Source organism: Acartia tonsa, chromosome 6, assembly GCF_053477335.1.
Source record: "Acartia tonsa isolate MP-2025a chromosome 6, ASM5347733v1, whole genome shotgun sequence".
Classification (NCBI taxonomy): domain Eukaryota; kingdom Metazoa; phylum Arthropoda; class Copepoda; order Calanoida; family Acartiidae; genus Acartia; species Acartia tonsa.
The window spans coordinates 20,198,779-20,220,936 of NC_137265.1; the positions used below are offsets into that span (position 1 = coordinate 20,198,779).

The window sequence follows — 22,158 nt, forward strand, 5'->3', positions numbered from 1 at the left end:
GGACAACTAACTCAACTTATATTCAGGAGATATACTATACATTTAAGAAAACATTCTTATACAAGAAAATATATATATGAAAGAGAGAGAAAGAGAGAACACAGCATTAGAAGAATTTTTTGCAAATAAAACTTTTTTTGCATTCTTTTAAAAGCCATAGAGACTAAATAATATGCATTAGTTGGTGTCCATATATTACAACATAAAATCATCAAAACAGCACATTCCCCTTTGCCTAACTTTTATCATAAACAGGTCTTAGCACATACAGGAAAGAAATGGCAGTAAAATAGCCTAAAACCATCCTAAGAATCAAATACTACACAAATATAGCTCAAAACAAAAGATGTAATAATGTAGATAGAAATGCATGTACATAATACTGAATATTTAGCAGCAACTGTTTCTCTTACATTTAGACTCATAACATTACCATTGTTGTGTAACTGTTATACAGATACACAATAACAAGGACATTTACATCCTCAGGTAGAAAATATGTAAGAAATATTTAAATATTTACAAATTTTCTTCTTTTGTAAATGCTAATATGATTAATTTAAGCGTACTGCAGGTAATCTTTTTTTGTCTGTAGCGAAGGATCTCGCTAACCACTAAACTGATATGGTCCTCCTCTTTAGTGAAGCTTTTTATAAGTCCTGGGATGGTTTTAGGCTAGTTGACTGTTTATAAAAAAGTTAGGGGTATGGTTTTAGGCTATTTTTCTGCTCTCCCATATCCCTTCGAATATAGAGCTCTTAGGTATTAGGGCGCATCCGCTAGTTACAAGATATCTGAACAGACAAAACTATTAAACTTAATTGAGGAGAAGCTCCGTTCCGAAACCTATCTTTCTCTATCTTTATTTATCTATATTTGAATCAGCTGTTATTAAGAATATTGCATGTTATATTTTAGATATTGAAAGTGGACTTATCAGCTTTAATACAAAGTAATAGCATGTCCGTCTGCCTGTCTAATGAGAATTATATAATTTATAAAGTCTAAGATGGTTTTAGGCTATTCTTGTAAGGAGAATTAAGGTCATTGCATTTGAATTATCAAGAAGGAATTGTTAATGTCAATACATGATAAATAATTATCTCCAATAATTTATTCTTATCTCCTTATGAATATAAATGTAGAGATGGTGATAGTAAAGAGATAAAAATTACAAATCAAAATAACAAGGATAAACATTCATAATAGCACAGCAGTAATCAGCTGTATAAATAAAATAAAAAGCACAGATATCCAAATATATAAAGCAGTAAGAGTTTTTTTTTGTCGGAATCTTTGATCTAATGAACTGGTTGGGTTTTCAATTCAGGTAAGATTCACATAGGTCCCATTATGGTTTTAGGATATTCCATTTAAGGATTCAGGTCTTGGGATGGGTTTTAGCTATTTTTCTAGCAAATTTCAACAGAGCTCCTATATAATCTTCTGGTCTGTAATTAAGGCGCTATTTATATCAAAATTTGTGTTTAATAGTTTACTGTTTTTTTATTTATCTACAATTATAACATAATTCTCCTTATTTTTGATGATAATTATGAATATATCCTTGTCCACAGATTACTAGGGTTAATAAACTTTAGAGATAGTCAGAGAGAGAGTTTAGATTATTAATACATGATGTAATAATCATGGAGGGAGTGGACATTGGACTGTTTATTACACTAGTCACCAAAGTTTTATTAAACGCTTTCTTAATCGATGGCACAATAACTTTGGAGACTTTTAAGAATTTTGATTGGTTCAATAAGTTGAGTGTTCAAACGTTTCAACCATTGATTGTAATCTACGGAAGGGGTAGTTCTAAGTATCATCGTTGGGGATTTACATCAATTTATCGGTCATTTATTGTCATCCCTTTAAGTGTATCTGTGTACTAATACAGAATAATATCTCTATATGTGTTATTGATTCATAATGTATTACAGCCATGTAAATCTTTAACTTACAAATTATTTACTGTATGCCAAGAACAGTTATGTCCATACGTCGCACAGCAATAACAAACTTAGTTATAAAGTAGCTGCGCTACTAATAAAATACAGATGTTGTTGTTTATTAGAATCAATAAAAATTCATTGCTTTGGTCGTCAACATGCCAATGTAAATCAAAAGAAATTCCTAAGTAACCCCTTGAAATAACCCCCCCCCCCCATCCACGTAATAAAAGTATGTATGACAAATAAGTTATAACCATGTGGTAAACCCCTGCAACAGAGCCCCCTCCTACCCCTCCAAGAAAGAGAAAGCCAGAAATCCAAGTGCTGCTTGGCTGTAGATTCGTAGAAGTTACTTTCAGGGAGGGATGGGACAATGACAACTAGTTTTTATACCATCCTTACCACCCTTCTATGATAACCGTTGCCAAATGTAAAAAAAAATATATAAAAAAATCGAGGGGAAGTTAAATTTATCGTCCATTGTGCTATCCCTGTATCCATCCCTGTGAGTTCATATGAAGTTTGTGAATATTTGACCTCATGCAGGGAATATAATCAACCTGCAGGGACAAAGGAGTTAAGACATTGGACAATAAATAAACCTTTCCCAATTCTTTTGTGAAAAATACTAGTCGTTGGCAAATTGATGGAATTTTTCAGAGGGTAAAACAACATTTTTAAAAGTTTAATGAAGTAAAAATGAAAAAAAAATTAAATACAAATTTTCTCAAGTCTCTGTATATCCATCACATGCGAAGTTAGCAATTTGTTACAGCACTGCATATATTATTCTCATACATACAAAAGTAATATACATACAGCGAATATGATATATTTTCCAGTATGGCTTGCAAACCGATTCATATCCGCTGGATTAGAACTGGTTTTCAGCCATAACAATAATAATAATGTATAGCTTGGTATTACAAACAATTTTCTATGAATAATAAAATAAAAATCATAAAATTAGTACCAGTTTTGTTTACTCAACCCTTCAGTTCCTCAGAACTGTCAAAAATGGTTTTACCCAAATTTTAATTTTACTATCCGCGGAAAGCTGTCTATAATACGACTAGCGAAAAAATGTTAAAACACTGCAGTAAGTTTTACTTTAAGAAAGAAATGTTTATGCGTTTTATTGGTTTACATTTTTTCTTTGGCTTCACTATTTTTGCTAATATAATACAACAAGGACGATTTTATAGGGCAACAATAACACACAAACAACATTATTTTTTTATACAGGGATCTAAAGGGATAAGACAATGGCCGATAAATTGATGTACTCCGCAAAGTTGTTTAGCAAACGAATGAGAAAACAATATCACAAAAAAATTGGGGGTTTACTTTCATAGTCTTTTTCAAAATAAAAAAGGTAACACATTGACGGAAGCTCATGCGAACAAAACTTAGTCATAGAGTAGCCCCGCTATTATGAAAAAAAAATACTTACAATTAGGCCAGTTTCAGCTCTGGGAAGGAGGGTAACTGTGCTCCCATCCACTAACAGATTTTCAGTAACACTTCCATCAACTAACTCACTGAAAAAAAAATAAATATCAGAAAATTTTGTTCAAGAAATGCTTTAAAACAAGATCGAACGCGTAAAAAAATATCTTAACTTTAATTTGTTATTAGTTCAGTTTGGTTTTTATTAGTAACCTAGCTGGTGTTTTGACTTACAAACAGACATACTCTAGACATACTTCAGTTGCTTAAATTACAAATAACTATTCAATAAGCCACCTTTTAATTAAGTCATAAAGAAAAAATAACCGCAAAAATGCAAAAAATAACTTGTAATGTTAATAATTTTGCAAAAATAATTTCTACTACAAAAACATCTGAGCGTTTGATGCGAATAAATTCAATAAAAGTCCCCAAGGTTTTTAAGCCATCGAATAAAGAAAATGTTTCTATAAAACTTTGGGGACTAATCATAAGCAATCCGTCCAATGTACCTTCCCCTCCTGGAAAATAAAGAACAATAATGTCTCTATATTATTATTTAAGATTTATAAACATTTTTTCTCGTAAAAATATGTTGACATTTAAAAAATCGCCCGAGGGCGGCAGCATTTTTGCTAACTCAGAGAAATTAAGTTTTGAACGACAGATAATTATTAAGCTGTTAGTAATCACTTTTACAGTAGTAATTAGGTCATTTTTTACTATCATTTAAATGATTTTCTCCATCCTTGTGTATTTAATATCTAAAGTTTAAAAGACAGTTATTTAAATTTTCTGTGACTCAGACTTTTAAAGTTTCTTAGGGGGAGGGAATTTTACTTTGGGGGAGGTATAATTGTAAGCATTTACATACATGTATGTTTTCTATATCATATGTTTTTATTCAGGGATACAGTGATAAGACAATGGAAGATAATTCAATCTTTGCTTTAATCTTCAGTATGAAATTGTACCCTAGATAATTCATTATTTAGGAACATAAATATACTTAAGAAGATAAAATTAACCACAGTTGCCCATTCCCTCCCTGATTAATAAAATACAGATGTGGGTATATTTCAGTTTATTGGGGGGAGAGGGTGGGAAGGGGCATTTTCACACAATACCCCCGCCCAGAAAAATGCTTCATAACTGAGATGAAATATGAAATTTAATAGATCCCTCCCCTTTAAATATTTCCTTTTAAATATGATATTCAATTCACACATAGATAGATATATAGGAGGAGAGAAAGAAAAGATATAAAATTAAAGCATTTAAATCAAAGAAAGAAATCCTAAGAGATTGTAGTAATAAAAGGACAAAAGTATCCTTATAAATAATAAATTTATGAACTTTAAGGCGTGAATAAATGGGGTGTAAAAAATGTGTTGAAGCAATTATTTTCATTGCTGTAACAGCTTGCATTTTTCTGTTCAGTTGACAACACAAGTAAAACTCTTCAATCCTTATACCCCACTTCCATTTGCCCCCCCCCCCCCCTTAGTTAAAACTTTTTTATTCTGCAACCAACCAAAAAGTTTGGTTTGATTTGATCATTTAAGTACATAAAATCATAATTGAATAAAATTCGAATAAACTAAATAAATTTAATTTCTAAGTTCTTAAGATATATTAGTGTAGTTTTAGATTTTTCTTATTTTGTTCTCAATACTTTCTGCTAAGCTTTGTCTTTTGCTACTCGCCCACTATAACCTTAAAAGATTCCTCTATTTGAATTACATTACAATTTTAGACTTGAAGCTAAACAAAACTTGCTGTGATTTTATGTTGCAAAGAAACTTTAAACTCAGCCCCTGTGCCTGTCTATCGCCACCATAATCGCAGATAAAGCCTATTCACGTATATTGTGTAAACCAAAAGTGGCACAATCACAAATTGATTTCATTTTGTAAATGTCAAACTTTTACACAATTGCAAAGGTTCTATTTTTACTTAGCAAGAGCTGGGATTAAAGCCAAATTAAAAGTATAACAATACCCCTGGGTACTTGATAAGTATTAAATTCTAGGGTGATGCTGTTAAATTAACAGCTACAAGAACAGTTTACTGTTAAGGGTGGGAGGGGTGTGATTTATACTGACAATTATTAAACAGTTTGTACTTATTTTCTTAGTACAATATTAAAGTAAAAGAATAGAGTGGAAGGGGTTAAATAATTTGTACTGGGTCTTTGAATATCAGCCAATCACATTAGAAATATTAATACAACCAAGTCAATACAAAAAAGCAGAAAGCAATATATTAGTAGACGAAAAAGTTCCCCACCACATTGACTAGCTAGCTGTTTTGGCTATACATATATACTTATACATCATAAATAAATTACAGGTTAATAAAGAACTTATTTCAAAGTATAATTTAGAACATAAGCAAAAGAATTATATAAAAATGTATTGCAAATGATATGAAATTACACGGGTAACATTATGCTTATTCTGCATATAAGCTGTGTATATAATATTGATTAGATTACTAAATTCTTGAAAAAAAGCAGCTAGGCCATGTAATATAAACATTCAGATATAACTAGATTTCTATGGAACTACCGAGCTAGGGCTCGGCAGCCGCATCCTGGCAAGCTTCAGCTGCCTGTACAATTATAGAAAATTTGCAATGGAAACAGTTTAAACTCCGCAAAAAACGCAATTTTTCTTACAACACTTAATAATCCGCACTTTCTAACATTCCTCAGCAGCTGCCAAGCCTACAATACAATGCGGCTGACGAGCCCAGGAGGTAACATGAGCAAGCAAAGATAAATTTAATTTCTTAATTTGCAAGCAGAGGTTTTAGATTTCAAATAAATTCAAACAATAGAATTGTAATATTTTATTCTGAATTATGCCTCATAAACTTAAGTAACTTATGTTTAAATTTTTGCATAGAAAAAAAACAAATATTAGTTATAACAAAAATGTTGTATGATACATTTTGAAATGTAAAAATATTTCCTGAAAGCTGAGTCAGAAAAATGTTCCATTTTTGCCAGGTAGAGAAGGATAATTGAATCAGCAGTCTTTCTAGTAATTTTAAATTTCGTAACATTTTTCAAATTTTGGTCATAGTGAAATTAGAATGTGTAAGACAATGGCCGATGAATTTATTTACATTCTCAATGATGATATTCAAAGTTAACTATTTCTGTAGATTAAAATTATTGGTTGCAACGTTTAAACACTCAAATTTAATAAAACAACCAATCAAAATTCACTAAAGTCCCCAAAGTTGTTAAGCCAACGAATAATAATTCGTTATTATAGGACTTAAAAGACTTCTGTAATAAACAGTCTATTGTCCCATCTCTCTCTGGTAAAGAATAACTTTAAAGTAGCTTTATTACCAATCTCTTTATTCTATAAAACAAATCAGCTTTAGTAGCAATGTTCATGTCATGTGTTTCTCTGTAGAAAAAAAATATAAAAAAAATGTGCTTGCCACCTAGTTTTTCCTACCTACCTACATGGCACCTCTTTTGCCTGCAAAATACACACACACACACACACATTACTCACACACACACACGTTCATGCACTTGATGTTCTAAGAATCCGCAGTGAAATTGTCAGGGAGGGAAGGAACATTGGGCTGTTTATTACACTATGCACTTGTCCCCAAAGTTTTATAATAACGTTTTATGATTCGTTTGGGACTTTTTATTTAATTTTGATTGGTTGGTTCATTAGGTTGAGTATCTATACGTTTCAAACACTAATTTTAATCTAGAGAAGGGGTAATTTTTTGTATCAGTATATTAGATTTAATCAATATATCGGCTATTGTCTTATCCCTTTAGATCCCTGAAAATTGTACTCTCAGTGTTTTTATGGAATGCCTTATTCTTCCCAATACTTGAGGTTTAAATGCAGTTAGCTAACTATCAAATTTACAAAAAAAAATATTTTCTATCAAAATTTAAAAACTTATAAATTTTCCATAATAAATGTATTTCTGTTTTCTTTTAAGATTGAGTTAAAAATTTAAAATATTGAAAAATCTTTTTATTTTGTATACAAAAATCTAAATGGTTTAACGTTTAGGATATAGCGAAACTTGCCATAGGGTATACATACCTATATAAGATTCAATAATGTTACAGATTTAAGGATCATTTTCTTTTTCATGAAATATTAGAAATATTATGACTTAATTTGGTAAGTGAATGTATTTATTGAAAGCTAGCTGAAAGGGTCAACTGATATTGATGTCTCGCGGCATAGTAACTGTCCCCAAAATCTTGCTTACCTCAGCTCAAAATATCAATGTCACAAGACGGCCGACAAGGATTTACATATGCATTTGTACGGCATTAGATTTTGTACCATTACGTAAAATGTGAAGTTTTACAAATAACATCTTTTGACCTAATGAATTAATTTTCTATTTTAGTATAAGAATTTGAATTTAAAATCGCATGTATCAAGTGTTAATGTTATGTTTTTATTTCAATTAATACAATTGGAAAAACAGGCTGAACTTGAACAAAACATAGCTGATTAATATATATTTTTAAACAATTCAGTCTATGAAATCGATATATTATCAATTCATTGTACTCAAATGATAAAGTGGTTCTCACAGCTGGCTAAAATGACGATACCCCAACTTCACCCCCTTTACCTCTACCTTCATACTGGATGAACGAACTGACCAGTAAATGAGGTCCACATTAGCATCATTCATGGATTTTGCCAAAATGATATAATTGACATTATAATCCTAATATCTTTATCATCTCATAGAAACTAGAAAGGTCATTCCTAAAAATGAGTCAAATCAACAAGAATTTTAAAAATGTTGCCGAAAAAATCGAATTTAGTCATTCAAACATTTGGGTGATCAAATAATCAAGTTTATAAGCTTAGAAAATATCTTAATATTAATTTGTATAATCTTACAATTTCATATATAAAAGATTTTTAGAGAATGTAAAAAAAGTAAGTTGCGCAAAAAAGTGATAATAATAAAAAAGCTGTAACTTTGACAACACGAAAAAAAATGACTAAATATTATGATAAACATCTAAAAATTATTAAAATTTTATGTTGCCAATCAAATATTGAAAAGATAACATTATAAAAACTTTATAAAAATTTCTCAAATAAGTCAAGCATAAATATTATAGGTAGGTAGGTATCTTTAATGATAAAAAACATAAAAATTAAATATACATTTTTTTTTGTAAATTATGGCATAGAAAACTTGTTTATTTAATCTATTAAAGCTATTCCTGATTATAAATTGTCGTTAATTAATCTTATAATTTATGTATCTATTAAAAAAATAAAAGTCACTGTAATCAAAATTAAATTATAACATGAAAAATGACAGAGAGATTTCAGACTTGCTACATTTTTAAAGCAAAAATATTTATAATAAAATTTGCAAATTTAAACAAAAGTTCTCTAAAATTAAATTTTTTATTTTGGGTGTGTCAGTGACGAGAGGGGCGAAAATTGAAGCAGGTCGTCGACTGCGTAAATCTTTTTGTTTGACGTTTTTTGTGGGTTTAAAACTGGTATGTGTGACTTAGAATTAAGTATAAAGTACTCAAGGGCTAGATGTATCTTTATGATAAGTGGGTATTGCGTAATAATTCTTGTTCTACTTATAAGACACGATCCGTCAATGCTAAAATAGCTGAAATCACAAAAAATATTTGAGTATACATATCTTTACAAAGGTGTATCTATTTTCAATTAGGTATGCCTTTTTTATATTGGGGTAGCCAACATTTTTATGTAGATTTGTTTACTATTTAACCAATGTAAATTCCAGCAAGTTTAATATAAATTTTGATTGATTCAAAGAAAAAGAAAAATGCAAGAAAAATCTTTTTCCAACGCCAAGAAAAGGACCAGCTAAAGATGTGTCCCAATTTTGTGATCTAGGCTGAACTTTGGTTGAGGCGAGTAGTACAGTGAGTGTGAGTGAGATTTTACAAGTTCAATGATCTCTCGAATTCACCACGACGACGTACAGGGCCCTAACTGAATACCCTAAAAATAAAATCTAGATTTTTACAATTAATTCTAATCCAAAGGGATAGGATAATGGCCGATAAATTAATACTAATTAATAAGCGAACAAGATACTTTACTGTAAAACTTTGGGGACTAATGTATTTTGCCTGGCATTTATATATAACATTCTTATCATTTTTTTTTCTTTATTGATTCAATTAGAGCATTAAATTATCCTTTAACTTTGTAAAACAGCTAATCTTTATGTCTACAAAAATCTTAGTTAAGTTAAAATGTGTTTTCCTTAGAATATCATATAAAGAAAACAAATTGACGAAGAATGTACTTTTCAGTTTTGGATATAATTGTATGAGGTATTAAGTTAAGGCTCTTGTAGGAATCAAGTTGAAAATGGCCCAAATTGTGCCCTCCTACCCCTCGGCCAACTTTTGGTTATATATCTTTGCACCACTGCCCCTGAAACTAAAGGTTCGAGTCCTGGCGTCATTTAAATCTGTAAAAACACAATATTTTGAGATATTTTTCAAGCATATAATACTGTTATTGTACTGTTTTAAGAAAGTGAAGAAACTGTAAATCTTAAACCAAATTTACTTGCCCAAATAGTACGTTAAATGACAATTATTTTACATCTGTCATTCTTAAAGATGACTTTATTTTATTTTATCAATTTTATGCTTTAAAATTTAGTATTTTTTAAACATTTTATAAAACATGTATTGTTTCATATCTTATAAAAAATTTCACTTTAATGAAAGGACAGGTTTATTTGTTATTAAAGGTTTATTATTCTGCCTGTAAAGATTTGATGACAAGATTTTTAAAAATGCATTTGGTATTAGTACATGGATACTAATTAGGTAGAAAAAAAACTGGAAACATTAGAGATTAAAAATTTAATAAAGTTTAAAGTACTTGCATTAATTAGAATAAAGCTTTTCAAGTTACTCAAAATATCTTTAATTTGTGATAACTAAAGGTACACTTTCAGAAAGAGAATTAACAGAAGAAATTACAAGAGAATATCTATCAATGTTTTGTTTATTGGATTAAAGTTTATAAAATCACGTGCACGAGTTGTTGTTGATCAGAGTAACATCTTGTTGTACCATGTGGGCTTTGACCTTTTCTTATCTTCCACAGAGTTTTTATGTGAACACTTTATACAAAAAAAAAAAAAAAAAATCATGTTTAATGCTTAAAGTTTACATTTTTACATTCAATTTCTTAAATCTTTAGCTAAATTGCAAATATTTTTTCTAATATATGATGGAAAAAAAATAAAAAAAAAGTATTTTCCTTTTTACTAAACCAGTTTCTGCATGAGTGAGTAAAGTAACATTTACAAATCCCCCATAAGGCTTCCTTAGATTTAAACACACGTTTTCTGACATATAAACTTCACGTGGGGGCATTTATGGGGCTTAAAACAAGCATTAACAACCAAATTAAAATGGGCTATCGAAGCCCTTCTTTATTTCAAGAAAAAGGTTTATGCTTAGATCAATATCCTTATTCCCGGAGGGCTATTTTAACCCCTATTACTAAAATACATGGTGAATCCGGTTTTTTTTTACTACGTTTAGTTGTGGTATATTTTTAGTACCAAAGAAATTGCCATTCGTACTTTTTAACGTTCAAACATCAAAACTGAAGACCACCATTAATTATTTTTGTAAAAATATTTTCATTTATTGTCTGAACCAATTAATTACTTTTACTTTCTTTCAACTTGTATAAATTGGATTAATGAACATTATTGATTTAGTTAATTATTGATAATAATACCCAATATTTTATATTTCATTTTCTTTTCAAATTAATAATAAAAGACATTAAAATACAAGAAATCAGCCGTCTCTAGCACAAAAGCTTGCAAAACACTGAATTTATACTAGTTATTTATCGCATCGTATTAGCTTTCCGCGAATATTAGAATGTAAAAATGTTATCCCACAAAACTGGTATCAATTTTAAAATTTTATTTTAGTATTTATGGGAAATTGTCTTTAATTTTTCTGTATGGCTGAGAACCGGTTCTAATCCATGGGACATTAATCGGTTTCGAATCAATACTTAAATAAACTTTAGCAATAGACTAGGCTGCCAAGAACCCTGATTGATACATAGAGAAAAATTGTTGTGTAAATTCAATGACCTTTTACAGGACTGACTACTTTCTCTAGATATTTTAAACACAAATATACAGTTTCTTGCTTCTATGTACATTAGTAGGAAAATTATCTACTTTAAAATTTAAATAAATTTTAGTATTTATTTTTAATTCTCAATGTTAAAGCATATAAAATTTGTTTTTATAAACAAAAGGTTAAAGTGTAACTTGACTTTCAGTAAAAGACTTTGTTATCTAAGCGAGGCTATTATTTAAATCACTATACATACCTCTACATACATGAATAGTGTGCAAAAAATCCAAGACTTTCCAGTTTTAGATATGGCCTACAACTTTTTGCTCAATAGGACTAAAATGGCTCAACAATATTATCGGTCAATAGTTATTTTAGAACTAAAGATATCCTATTATGCAAAGTAGTAAGTTTTTTGTTTTGTTTTTAGACTTAAGATTTCAATAAACTTTGAACCAATTGAGATATCAATTTCAAGAAGCTTCACTAAAGTTAAAGGATGGTTTTAGGTTATTTTTTAAAGTCTTTGGATGGTTTTAGGCTATTTTCCTGCTCTCCCCTGTTCCTTCTATTGCAGAGTTACTATATGCTAGGGGCACTTCCGCCAGTAGTTATAAAAGTAGAAAAAAATCAACTTACTATGTATAAACTTCCCATGCCTCTAAGAAATTTTGAAATCCAATAAAGCATAACTATCCAAAATTCATAATGAAACCACTAGTTTCCACTAGAGCTACACACACACACAGAGACAAACAAACAGATAGATGGATAAACAGACAGACAGACATACGGAACCACCGCCGGCAAAATCTCAACACTGTGCGGTATAATCCATTTAACTTTTCAAGTCAAAAGATTTTTGATATTTTAAAAAAATTGATAACAACTTAAATGTCTTAAAATACAATTTTTTTAAATTAATAAATTTTTCTTTTCATTTGATTAAAAAATGTAAAATCGAAGTTGCACAGTGAAGTAATGCAGGGAGGGAGGGGACATTGGGCTGTTTATTACACTAGTCCTCAAAGTTTTATAATAACGTTTTCTTATTCGTTGGCTTAACAACTTTGGAGACTTTTATCAAATTTTAATTGGTTGGTTTATTAAGTTTAGTGTCCAAACGTTTTAACCACTCAATGCAACCTACTGAAGGGGTGATTTTGTGCATTATCACTGGGGATGTAAACGACTTATCAGCCATTGCCTTATCCCTGTAGATCCCTGGAAGTAATGCCTTGGAGGCCGAATTAGTTGAATGGGAATGGGAAGAGGAAAAAAATACGCTCGGCCAATTTCTTTTTAACATAACAGTTTGGTAGAATTAGAACATTCAACTAAATAAAAAGGAAATAAAAATACATTTTAGTTTAATTTAAATCCTAAGAAAATTAAAAATTAAAAACCTTTCTTTGGTTTTCTAGGTCTGCCACAGTAATTCTAATAAACCCATTCATTTTGTCTCAATGAAGATTATTCTAAACTGACAGAAAAGTTAGGGGCAAATATGTATCATTTCATTTTCTTATTCCACTTGTAAGTATTTTTTTTCTTCAAAAAAGCAACAAAAAATGTGTTTGTTAAGTAAGTAATGTTACTCTGAAAACAATGATTGCTTCCAGGGATATAAAGGGATAAGACAATGGCCGAAAAATTGATGTATATCCCCAATGATGCTAAGCATAATCTCCCCTTCTGTAGATTACAATTAGTGGTTAAGACGCTTGGACACTCAAAGTAATGAACCAACCAATAAAAATTCTATAAAATTCCACAATGTTGTTAGGCAACCGAATAAGTGAACGTTACTCTAAAACTTTGTGGACTAGTGTAACAAACAGCCCAGTGTCCCCTCCCTCCCTGATGATTGCTACACTCTCTCTCTCTCTAACTTTCCTAATTTTCTATCAGCAAAAAAAGCCAAGATATCGGTGAAACTCACGACAGGGATATTTACACTGAAAATAAAACTGTAGGATTTTATGAGCAGGTCAAAATCAAGAGTTGCTGGGGGCCCTAACCCTGCGGGACTACCTAGTATCCAATATAACCCAACCAGCGAAAAACTACCTTCCCCCTTTCTCAATTATTTTAAAAATAAGAAAATGGGGTGTTTGGGGAAAACGTCAAAAACTTTTTTTTTTTGTAGATTATCTATCCCTGTTGATTTATGAAACTCTGGTAGGTAGAAAGGATTGCTTTTTCTGTTTTCCCGGCCAACAAACAATAAAAAATGACTGCAATATAGTATCATAAACTACAAAAGCAATAGCTGAAATCACATTAAAAATATCAAGGTATTGCTTTTTTCACAAAGGTTTATTTAATGAATTATGCTAGCAGTTGCGCCCCTAGCTTCTAGAGGGATAGGGAAGGGTAGATAATCATTGATTTTTTTTTAAAATAGCCTAAAAACATCCCGGGCCTATGTAAAGCTTTACTGAAATGGAGAACTCAATCGTTTCAGTAGTGATTAAAATCTTAAGCAACAGACAAAAATAACTAACTACTTTATATAATATCTAAAAACCCTTTTCAATCTTCCAGAAAAGTATAAAACTAAGTCTTTATCTATTTTAGTATGTAACACGTTATTTTTTGTTAAACCTGACAAAAAATGTAGAGAGAAAAAATCAATTTAAGCGAAGCATGGAGAATTCAGTGTCTAAATTTGCTATCCCATATCCCATACGGCATTTCTTATATTAAACAAAAACTAGGTAAATCAAATGTTTTCCTAGTGAGTGTCCCAACATTTAAGCTAAAAAATTCAATGAAAATACAGTAATTACTACCCTCTCTTTTTAAAAAAATGTACAATTAAATGTGAGAGATGTGTAAATTTCTTCTTTTTTTATGACTTTCTAAATTGCTGTCTAATTATTTTTTGTCTGTTGTTTTATATGGCCACCTTTCTATTGCCTGTAAATATCGCCACAGGTAACAAGCGGTATCATCACCCCGCCCCCACACCCCCTGTAGAAAATTTCTTCCTATGCCCCCGCAACACCCCTTCCCCCTTTCCACAAACTAGCATTTTGTGAAAACCTTAGAAGCATTTGAATGGCGCTAAGCTAGAATACACACACACAAATATAGAGAGCCTACACCACACACACACACACAAGCAGTAGCTTATATAGAAGTTGAGTTCAATCAACTGAATTCCTCCAGCAATTATTAATTTCGGATATATGGCTCTATTATGTTACATTAAACTTGTTGAGATTTTAAAATATCAAAAATCAAAGAAGCTTATCAAAAAGTTGTTAAACATGATCATTATTAAATCAAAGTATAATGTTTTCTGTATTTATAAAGCTTCAAAGAAACTAATATCAAATTATGAATTTATCTATTTTTTTACTTTAATCCTAAAATAAATAAAAAGGCTTCATTTTTTTAACAGCATATTTTCTTATCTTTAGAAAATGATGTTTTATAGGATGTTTTGTGTATAAAAAGATTTGTTCATAAATAGAGAAAAGTTGAATAATAAAAAGGTAACTATTAGTAATGTTTGGCAAGAAAAAAACTGACCTAGATATATCGTAAGGCTTCTGCCAATCTTTGTTGTTATAAATACATAATAAATACATCTTTTTATATCATAACATTTTTTTTCTTAATCCTATTATAAAGTAGTAAGGTTTTCATTTGTCCTTTAAGATATCGCTTACTATAATTAACCAAATAATTAACAAATTGTTATTATATCAACTTGATTACATCATAAAATCCAAAGCATTTTAGTCCCTAGCTTATCAACTTTAAATCAGAAAAGAAGAAAGATATGATTAGATAGTGATATTGACGTTTAATTATTTTGCAACACAACAACTTTGCTTCTAGGACAAATATTCTTATAAATTAATAAGTAAGCACTAGTTCCATGAGTTTTATAATAACGTTTATTCGTTTGCTTAACAGTTTTTGAGACTTTTATTGAATTTTGATTGGTTTGTGTATTAATTTTAATCTACAAAAGGTTTTTTTGTGTAACATCATTGAGGATGTACATAAATTTATTGGCTATAGTCTTATCCCTTTCGATCCCTGCTAAATATCTCAAAATTTATTTATTTTAGTAGATTTGTCTCGATTCTTAATGTTTGAGCTAAGCATTACTTGTAAAAAATGTGACTTTTACTTGAATCATTAACAAATGCTGATTAATTAAATATTAATTACTGATGGATGGATAAAAGATCAAATAATGTTAATTTTGTATAACAAGCAAGGCAGCTTTTATGTTCTTTAGCGGGGAGGTAGGAGTCATTTGCATGGTACCCAAAGTTTTATAACCACGTCATATTATTCGCCCTAAAATCTTAAAAATTTTATTGGTTGGTTTGGAACTGTTAGTGTTGAAACTTTTGAACCGATAACTTCCAACTACAGAATGGATAATTATGTTCTCATCATTGGGAATGTACATAAATTCATTGACCATTGTATTATCCATTAAGCTACCTGGTTATTTAGACATCTATTAATATTTTAATATGGACATTTACTAAATTAAACTTAAAAGTTCAAGTAAACTAGAACAGTTATGCTTTAAAAAAGCGCAGCTTGCTACAGTATAGATTTATAGATTAAACAATTATTTTTTGGCAGGTAATGTCAATAAAACACTCAATAAAAGAAATATAATTAATTTGAAATTGTTTTTGAATTCTTAAAATTCACAAACGAACATGAAATTTTGAGTAAATATAACTTACATTTCGATACAAATGCAGTCGGACATAAAGACATACCCTGCTTATCGAGTAGCTGCTCTATTAAAAGTTTAAGTACAAGTAGAAATTAAGTGTCGAATAGCGCTGCTGTAGGGCCTTAACAGCGCATAAATGACTGGTTCTATAAGAAATTTCAAATGCTAGAGCTGTTAAGGGTGTGGCCATTTTGCTTCAGTTTTTTTTATAAACACATTATACTTAAAAATAACTAAAATACGATTTTTATGTCTGATTTTTATTATTACATATGTACTTTTTATTGTTTTTTAATTGTATTTGGTATTAAAAACAAATTTTGTGCATTACATAGATAAAATAAATTAAACAAAGGGTGGTTGTTACTACCCAGGCGTGGTAAAAAAAAGGAGTGACAATACGCTAAGTACAAATATAATAAAACCAAGCTATGTATTATTGTATTAAATATCAGACTACGCTTTTTGTATAATTTTGTTTAAAAAATAAAATTTAACTGCTGTATAAACTCTTGTACTTTTAAAGGTATTGTAATTTTTGTAATTTTTTAACATTACTTTGACTTTTAAGTTTCGATAATTAAGATACATAGAAATAGACATGCCAAAAAAAACTTGAAAAAAATGTATGAAAAAATCCGCAAAAAGTGTGTGTTTGTGTTGTTTTAATCTCATTGCAGCATATTTGTGGAAGAATGTAATTTTAAAGAAATGGATACAGTTATGTTGTAGCCTTTGCAGAGTGTGGACGCTAAAGGGCTTGCTCCCATTATGGCTGTAATTATTCAGTCTTTCTCATACACAGTCAGCTTATATATAATACAGGTTGAGAAAATGTGTTTGAAACCAATTTATGTAAAGAAGTGAGAAAACCAGCATGAAGAAATTTCCACATACCAAAACCATTCAGTGAAGCCAGCTTAAAATATAAGAAAAAATTCTTTTTCTTGTTTCCAAGATGTTTTTCTGTGTTATCTGTTGGGGAATATACTTCCCCACAAACTCTACTTGCAGACCCACCCTCCTCCTCACCCTCCTTATGGAAGAACCTCCCTACATCATTCTACAAGAACCTGTTAACCCCTTCTCCCTCCTCCCAAGCCTGACCGCTGGGTGACGCTTGGCTGAAATCTGAACCTAACTTCGCATCATCACATTGGTAAATATGGGACAAAACAATTTAGCTTGGAGATAACTAATTTGTTTTTTACATAACTCCTGATATTTCAGTTATTATCTCCTGGTTTTACTCATGCCAGGCAGCTGCCATTTTTTATGGGTAGAGGGTTTCTTTATTGAAACTTTGGCGTCTTGCTGTCGACGACTTGCAGTGATCTCTGACACTTTCCCTTCAATTCAAAGTCATGGTATACACTACATAAGAAATCAGCACCGAGAAGCATTGATACCTGTCTATGTGGATCTTGTATAAAGTGTAAAAAGTGACAATAGTAAACTTCATTTAAAGCAAAGCAGACGGTTTTCCTCCATCTTTATTTCCGTGGAATCTTGACTACATCAATTTGAAGAACATATCTACTTGAAGAATAACATAAATATATTTAACTACAAATCTATTATCTTGTTGATTATCACTATTATTATCATATGTCTGCCCATGCAGAGTAACATGGGATCATTATTATTTGTTTTGGTATATGCTTACCATGAACATTATTATCCAGTATTTAATGAAAAAAAATACTGATGAATGCTATATGTTTGTACACACTATAGCCCATTGTGAGTAGCCCCCTCACCCTACCCGAGCCTAGCGGGTCCAATGTCATATATTTTGACAATTTACTAATAACAAATTTTTAACTCTATTATTACTGTGTAGTTAGATTAATGTTTTTTATTATTCTTTAAATTGTTTATGTTTTTTTTAAATTTAAATGTATGATAGTTCCTTTAAATTAATATGTGATTTAATTATGTATAGTTTGTTCTTAAAAGAATAAATTATTAAATAAGAAGAAAGAAATGGATACCTTACTATTACATGATACATCCACACCTGGCTAAACACACTGCATTGGTCCAAAAATAATATCAATTATAAATATATAGACAGGGATCTTAAGGGATAAGACAATGGACGATATGTACACCCTACATTACGATATACAAAAAAAGTCTCCTAATTCAAATTTTACCAATGATAGATCATATTATAAAACTTTGGGTACCAGTATAATTTACAGTCCAATGTCTCTCTCTTCCTGGTGTATTCTTATATTTAAAAATAGATATGCTTTCCTAATAGATAAACAATTATTAAGAGCTAGAATATAATCAATGCTCGCGACTTGTATATCTGCATATAAACTTAGGATACAAAAGTATGTCCTTGTAATTTAAAATATTAATAAATATACAAAGAAGGGAGGGGATAATGGAATTCAAAACAATCTGTTTAGCTTGCTTATGTAAACATCACTTATTGGTCAGTTCGTTCATCCAGTAGGAGGGGAGGGTATGTGGTAAAGGGGTCGGATTGGGAGTATTTTAGCCAGCTGCGAGCATCATTTTATCAGAGTACATGAAAATCTGGTGCAACATGAACGTAATAAAATATAGATCTTTATTGCACATATTGTCCCATTCCTTTATTCCTGATAATTCTCTGCTTGTGCTTGTATAATGCAGATGTGTCAAATATTGAGTTTGTCCGCACAAGTGTGCATATGTATGTATCCAGGAAGGGTGAAGACTTTGGGGCCGTTTATTACAATAGTCCCCAAAGTTTTATGATAACGTGTTATCATTCGTTGGTTTAGTAACTTTGGAGATTTTTGATTGGTTGGTTTATTAAGTTGAGTGTCCAAACATTTAAACCACTAATTGTAATCTACAGAAGGTGTATTATTGTGTACCATCATTGGGGTTGTACATCAATTTATCAGCCATGGTCTTATCCCTTTAGATTCCTGGTATGTATCTATGTAAAGCATGTATATTTTCATCTTAACATAATACACATAGAGTTTATAAAATTCTGATATTTAATAATCTACTTTTAAATATCTTAATTTAACAGGCTCAGTAGCAGCTAATGAACTGTAGGTAGACTGCTTAAGTTTATTTTGGATAGGTATGTTCATTGTGGCTTCTTGGAGGCTGGCAGCTAGCCAGCAGCCTAGCCATACAAAATTCAATTATAATAGTTAATTGAATTATGTTATTTAAATTTAGAAATTTTAACTCAAAGATATGATTCTAAATAATTTATGCCCTTTCTTAGTATGCATGTTTCTAGGTAGTTTTTGCAGGTATGCTGTGAGTTTGTGTGTGTGTGTGTGTGTGTGTGTGTGTGTGTGTGTGTGTAAGCTTGTGTAATGGTTCCGAAGAATAGAGCACTTTCTCGTCTAGTTTGCAAAAATATTATGCACTACTAAAATGTTAAGGAGAAATTCTAATTTTTTTTTAAGTTTCTAGCAGTCAAATATTTTGATCAATAAAGAGATATCGATGCAGTAATAAAAAGGAGAAAATTTAACACATGGTAAATTAGAAATTAAAATACTTATTTTAATGAAATAGGACACTATTGCAAGCATTGAATTTAGCGTTTTTTAGCTATAAAGTAGCAAACTGCCAATTGATTGGTTTTACCTTGTTAAAGTAAAACATTTTAATGTAGAATGTTAATATAAATATCATTTACAACAAGAGTTCCTTAATGTCTACTTATTTATTTATAGCATATAATATTTGGGCCAAATTGGTGTATAGTATATAGGTAAATATGTATTTGCTGTCAGAGAGAGAGAGAGGGGTCAATGGGCTGTTTATTACACTCTGGTACCCAAAGTTGTATAATAACGTTTTCCTATTGGTTGACTTAACAACTTTGGGGACTTTTATCAAATTTTAATTGGTTGGTTTATAAAGTTGAATATCAAACCACTAATTTTTTACAGAAAAGGTAATTTTTTTGTATCATCATTGGGGATATACATCAATTCATCGGCCATTGTCTTATCCCTTTAGACCCCTGATTTGTTGTAGCAAGTAAAGACCATAAATATACATAAATACACTATACTAATACTCCTTACAAGCGTCATACACAACTATAATATGTAGAAGAACATTATTCTGATATATGGAGAATAATATCAAGGCTATTTCTACTGTTAAAAGACCCTTAAAATTACAGCAGATATTGAACTATAACAGCAGGATTCTCTGCAACAAAAATCATTGACTTTGGGAGCCATATTAGATCTCTCTAATTCCGAACAAAGAGAGATAAAAGTTCTCTTATATATGTTATAGTTTAGCTTCTCCCCTCCTTATATATGTGTATGTATGTATATATAGATCTTATAATGATGTTCTAGGAGAGTGCCATACTAGTATTACTAAGGAACAAACATTAACCAAAACAAATAAAAGAATTTGAGGGTAGAACCAGTTTAGGGTAACAGTCATTTACCCCAAATTCTAATCCTTGTCTTATATTTTTCAGAATATCTAAACTTTCCCCCCCTATTTATACATAAGTAAATGCACACATTTTTCCCCACCCCATACTTTTAAATGTACATAGGTATATATCTACATTTTTTCCTACACAAAGAAAATTTGATTTCTAGTCTAATTCCCTTTAAAAGTCTAGTAAATTATTAAATACCTAAGAATAATGAATTTTTTCATCCTTGTTCACAAAAAACCAACCCCCAAAAAAAACAACTAGGACAAGAAAAAAGTATAAAAACAAGTGAAAATAAATATAGGTTACCACCATCATTATTATATTGGGTAGAAAAAAACAGGGAAAGGCAGAGCCAAAGGACTCCCTAGACAACATGGAATAACAAAAAAAGTGAGGAAAGTTGGCCGCCCTAACTAACTAACTATACACAAACAAAAAACCGCGGCACTAAAGTTCCAGGGAGGGAGGGGACATTGGGCTATTTATTGCAATATTTCCCAAAGTTTTACGATAATGTTTTGTTATTTCTTGAATTAACAACTTTGGGGAAATTATCTTTTCAAACCTTTCCACAACTTATTGTAATCTAAAGAAGGGGCAATTTTGTGTATCATCATTGGGGATATACATCAATTTATCGGTCATTGTCTTATCCCATGAGATCCCTGTTCTCTGTGTAGAAAATATTATTATACACTTGAGAATGGGAGAAAGCTAGAGCAAAGAAACTTGAACTCGGCCAAATAAAAACTCACACAGACCTAATTATTTTCTGAACATACAACAAGCAGCCACCATAGTTTTTTTCGTAGATTTTTTTTTGTCAAAAAAACATAAATATTTGATTAGTAATATAATATAAATAATTTGTTTATGTACTTTTAAAGAAAAGAAAATGATAGCCGGGCTATTAATATCAAACTGTCCCCAATATAATGATATCAAATTATTTTTTGCAACAAAAAAAGGCTGAAATCAAGTTTTAGAATGGGCTGAAACAACTTTAAGTCACGTAGTAGTCATCTATTGTTTATACACTCAAAGTGCATAAATTGTCATTTTATATTGGAAAGGTCATTGACAAGACCTTTACATCCCAACAAATCAAAGCCTTGCACTTTAAGTAATAAGGTTTCTAAATCCAAAGGCCATTGTTTATTAACATCACACCACAGGGCTTGCCTATACATATTTTGAACTGTGTTAATACTTAATAAACAATAAAATGTCTATAGAAATCAAATTAAGTTAAGTTATTCAACGGTAGTTAGATAATGTCCAATAGCTATGTATGTATGTATGTATGCTCTCTTAATATGGCTTCGTTCTTCCTTTACAAACAATGAATAAAATATTTAGAAATATTTAACAAGGCTAATTTTATTCATTATGGCTTCCAAACCGATTAATATAGCTATATTAGAACCGGTTTTCA

At 30.3% G+C, this 22,158-nt stretch overlaps 1 pseudogene across 1 annotated transcript in view; it reads right to left on the reverse strand.

Moving 5' to 3' along the window:
- Positions 1 to 22,158, reverse strand: part of LOC145322046 (uncharacterized) — a 53,436-nt pseudogene that overhangs the window by 26,694 nt on the left and 4,584 nt on the right. The window contains exon 3 of the transcript XR_013880496.1: positions 3,412 to 3,499. The product of XR_013880496.1 is annotated as an uncharacterized LOC145322046 (transcript). The remainder of the gene's footprint in view (positions 1 to 3,411; positions 3,500 to 22,158) is intronic.